Source organism: Sminthopsis crassicaudata, chromosome 5 (assembly GCF_048593235.1).
Source record: "Sminthopsis crassicaudata isolate SCR6 chromosome 5, ASM4859323v1, whole genome shotgun sequence".
NCBI lineage: Eukaryota > Metazoa > Chordata > Mammalia > Dasyuromorphia > Dasyuridae > Sminthopsis > Sminthopsis crassicaudata.
In genome coordinates this window covers 311904873-311909984 of record NC_133621.1, presented here as the reverse complement: position 1 = coordinate 311909984, position 5112 = coordinate 311904873, and the positions used below count along the sequence as shown (strand labels likewise).

The 5112-nt window shown below is 42.6% G+C and overlaps 1 pseudogene; it reads right to left on the bottom strand.

Moving 5' to 3' along the window:
- Positions 1-3212: 3212 nt before the first annotated feature.
- LOC141543234 (GTPase NRas pseudogene) lies at positions 3213-4356 on the bottom strand (annotated as a pseudogene).
- Positions 4357-5112: the final 756 nt, after the last annotated feature.

The window sequence follows — 5112 nt, the reverse complement described above, 5'->3', positions numbered from 1 at the left end:
CTGAATTTATGGGAAAAGGTTGTAGTTTATATCCATTATGTATAATATTAACTCTTGATTTTAAATACATTCTGTTTGATTTACTTATTCAATGCCATGTCCATCAAACTACCAAAAATCTGAGAGAAGTTTAAAAAAATAACTTATCTAGACAAAAAAAATGGTTACTAATATCAATGAATATAATGGGGACAAAATAACAAAGGAAGGTATTCTGGGAATATCAGATCTCAAACTACATTATAAAGCAGTAACCATCAAAGCCATCTGGTACTGGCCAAGAAATAGTGAATCAGTGAAAGAAATGAGGTACATAAAATATAATAGCCAAAGACTATAATAATCTACTGTTTGATAAACACAAAGACTTCTGGGATAAAAACTCACTATTTGAGAAAAACTGGGAAAACCAGGGTGGGGGGGCGCGTGGGGATTGGACACAAAGTATGTATAGACCAGTATCTCTTACTTTATAATAAGACACAGTCTGAATGGATACATGATTTAGAGATAAAGGGGGATGATAAGCAAATGAGAAGAACAAAGAATAGTCTATCTATTAAACTTATGGGAAGAGGAGATATTTTTGATCAAATAGAGAGAACATTATAAAATGCAAAAAGATCATCTTGATTAAATTAAATTTTAAAAGCTTTTATACAAACCAAACCAAACACTACCAAGACTAGTAGGAAAGCAGAAAGCTAGAAAACAATCATTACAACAAGAATCTCTGTTAAAGGCCTCATTTATGAAATACAAACCAAATCTATAAGAATAAAATTTATTTTCCCAATAGATAAAGGATATGAGCAGGCAGATTTCAGATGAAATAATCAAAGTTTTCTCTGGACATATGAAGTGCTCCAAATAACTTGATCATTGAATTACAAATTAAAACAACTCTGAGATACCACCTCACACCTATCAGGTTGGCCAATATGACAAAAAAAGGAAAATGATAAATGTTGAAGACAGGGAAAATTGAAACACCTAATGCAGTGTTGGAGTTCTGAACTGATCCAACCATTCTCAGAGATAGTTGGAACTATGCCCAAAAGGCAACCAAACTAAGCATTGACTTTGACTTGGCAATACCACTAGTAGGTCAATATTCCAAAGAGATCCTGCAAAAAGGAAATATTATAAATAAATAAACATATATGTGAATATGCAAAAATATTTATAGGAGTCCTTTGTGGGGTTTCAAAATATTGGAAATTAAGGGAAACCCCATCAGTTGGGGAATGGCTGAATAAGTTGTGGTATAGGAATATAAAGGAATGTAAATGAAATGAACAGGCAGATTTCAGAAAAACCTGGAAAGATTATACAAACTCATACAAAGTAAAATGAGAAGAACCAGGAAAACACTGTGCACAGCATCAGCAACATTGTATGAGGATCCAACTATGAGTAACTCTTCTCAGCATCTAAGACAAGTGCAAAGAACTCATGAAAGAAAATGCTACCCATGTCCAGATAAGGAACTGATGGACTCCAAAAGCAGATCGAAGCACTGTTTTTCTTTTCTCATTTTTCGTTTTGATCATGTTCCTCTTTCACACTGTGACTGATGCTGAATTGTGACTTACATGATAGCTCAGGTATAAAATAGATGAAACTACATCCCTCTCTCCGAAGAGTGGAGAGGAAGGAAGGAGGGAAGAAACTTGTGAATTCAAAATCTTGTAAAACGAATGCTGAAAAGGAAGGTGGTCTAGGCATATCAGACCTAATCTCATACTTATTAATCGTTTGGTGTACTAAGAGTAGTGAATCAGTGGAATAGATGAAGTATACAAGACACAGTGGTCAAGGGTTTGGTTAAATTCAAAGATGACAGTTTCTGGGACGAGAGCTCTCTATTCAATAAAAAATTGCTAGGAAAATTGGAAAATACTATGGCAGAAGTGAGGCCTTGACTAACATCTAACACCCAACACCAACGTAAGATCTAAATGGGTTCATGATTTCGACATAAAGGGAGATATTATAGGCAAATTAGGAGAAGGAGGAATAATCTACCTTGTCAGATCTTTGGAGAAGGGAGGATATTTTGGACAAAGAAAAACTAGAGAACACTATGAAATGCAAAATGAATATTTTTAATTGTTAATCTAAAAATGAGGTGCACTTGAAGAGTCTGGAGAGAGAAATGAAAACAATATAAAAAGATGCGAGATAATAGATGATATAGAACTGATCTATAATAAATGAGAGATGACATTAATAGAGATGATTATTTAATATAGAGATGATAGATTCAGAAATAAATATTATGCTACATGATGGCCAGAAGATAGATAAGACTATTTCTAGGGATCACTATCATCTCATTGAACTGAGGTTCATAGACTTAGACCCACTCTAGTGGCAGAGTGAAATAAGACCTCAGTCTAGATCAACCCTCTCCTTCTCCTCACCCACTTCTTACTGCTGAGAAAACTGAAGCCCAAGGGCCCACAGCTAAAATACCCATCCCTTTCTCACTCCCAAATCCAGCTCTCTCTCCGCTAGGCCATGCTGTCCTCATGTGATTCCAAGCCAAGCATATCAACTATGAGAAAGCACTAGAAACACGTAAAAACAAACCAACAACTTTTATTTATAAGAAATTCTAGAAAAAGAAAAATAATCAACTTTGAATCTAAATATGAAGGAAGTCCCTTTAAAATTAATTCCTCTTCCTATTCACCCCCCATCACCAAAGCCAGATGGGTAGCCTTAGAATCCTTAATCCTTTTAACTGAAACATGAGAATCACCCACTGCCCTTTTCACCAGAACTCCTGAGAGAATACAAACCTCTTTCAAGAGGTTCCTAAGCAGACCTCCACCTGACCTGTAGCTGTGAGGGACCTGCTCAGAACATTTACAGCCAGGCCTCTCCACTCCACTTCTCTTGGAGGCAATCTCTAAAAGGGTTCATCTGGCTGCTAAACAGAAATTATAATATTAATGGCATTTATGTCTAAAGGCATCCTGCTAGGAGGAGGCAGCCCCATTCCACCCCAACCCCTCACTGCCATCCAAAGTGCTCCAAATGATAAGCAAATTGAGAACAAAGGGTGACACACACTCAATGTGAGTAACAAAAAAAACCATTCCCCCAGTCTGGTCTTGAGGGTCACTGAATGGGGACCACTTCAGAGCAGGCTCCTCACCAACATCACAAACAAGGTCTTCTGAGCCACTGACAGGGGTGGGGACTTGGCTCCAGACAGCACATACACAAGCCTAGCAGCAGGAGGGAGAATGACTTATGCCCTGGTCTCCAGAGGCAGGGTCTCAGTTGGGGGAGCAGGGAAAAGCCCAATAAAGAAAATCCCACACACAGCCTCCAGGAGGGCAGAGGAGGCTGCTGAAGATGAGTGCTGGATTGGAGAGAAATCATCCTGGAAGCTGGCTGTCTCTGGGGCTTCTGGTAGGATGAGAGGCCTGGAGGAGGCTGCACACATAAGGAGGACTAGACTCTTTTCTTGCCTGGTCAGGACACCCAAACACTGAGGCTCAAAAGGAGAAACAAAAGCAAAAATCGAAAAAGGCCTTAACGGAGAAACGCAAATGGGTCCCTACAAGAGGCTCCTAGAAAAATCCTGATAAGGCCCAAAAGGGCTTGGCAGTGAAGAGCAGGCAGAAGGAAGGTCTTGAAGGCTGGGAGTGGCTAGAGGATTTGGCCAGGTAAGAGAGTAATGAGGGGGCAGGATGAGAGTAAGGGTGTACCTGCTCACTGGATTGTGCAAAACTTGAACTCCCAGGCTTTCTTTTGCTTAGTATTAGGGAGACTCTTGAGCTCCTCCTCAGCTCGCAGCCTACGAATTTCATGAAGCAGCTCATGGAAAGCTTGCTCCACACCTTGCCCAGTCTTGGCTGATGTCTCCACATAGGGGACCCTGAATCTCCTGGCCACCTCCTGGCCCACTGTGGGGTTCACCAGCCTGTCTGTCACATCTATCTTGTTGGCCACCAACACCACGGGTACACGGTTGGTGCCCTTGATTCCCTGTAGATGGTTCCAGAGGACATTCACATTGTCAAAAGAGTAGAGGTCATTCACTGCATAAACCAAGAGGAATCCCTCTCCCCAGTGCATGGACTCATCCCTCAGATAATAAAATGCTTCAGTGCTTGTGGTATCCACGATGTCCAGCTGGCACGGCTCTTCATCCACCACTGTGTGCTTGTGGTACAAATCGTGGATGGTGGAGCCATACTCAGTCATAAAATGATTCTTGGTAAACTGCATGATCAGTGAAGTCTTGCCCACACAAGAGGTTCCCATCACCGCCAACTTATACATCTTGGTTCTGCGTCTGTGTGGATCACCTATGGAGGTATGGACACAAGAAGCCATGAGAACTGGGAAGGGCCTCTAGTCTACTTTCCAGGCTGCAAGAAATCAGCCCATTTCCCTGGAGGTCACCTCTCAGGAGGAAGAATTTCCTCCAGCTTCCAGCCTCAATTGGCTTCTTTGCCAATCCTCTTCCCCGCCCCCTTCCAGCTCCCTGGGCCCAACTGAACAAGGCTCAACCCTTCCCCCCCTCCCCCACAGAACTTCAAATACTTGACCTCTCTGAGTCCCCTGGCTCTTGCTGACCAATCTCAAACCCATTAGAGCACGGGGGGCTCCAGGCCGCCCATTCTGGCTGGCTTCTCCAAGACACCCTCTGATTTATTGGCACCATTCACGAACACCTGACCAGAAGATCCCGGGGTCAAGTCGGGAGGCTCTTATGAGGCAAGAATAGTGCCCTCTCTCTCTCTTTTTTTTTTTTTTTGATAGTGCTATTTCTGCAGGCCACGCTCCTCCACAGGAATGTGGCCCAAAAGAGTTCGCTTTGTGTGGCTGCAGGGTCTGCGGCTCCTGCATCAAAGGGGCCGAGAGTCTCTGGCGGGCTTGGCTGAAAGTGGGCTCCCAGCTCTGAACCCAAAGTTTGTAAAGTTTTGTGCTCGGCCAGCTTAGGTGGGGGGAGGGGAGGCGAGCCCAGCGGCACTGCTTGTATAAGCCAGCCCCAGGACGTGCCAAGCAGAGCCAATGCTCCCGCATTAATACAGTCCAAGATGGCACTAACTTGGGCTCTACTTGCACCCACCCCATTGCTGTTACCTG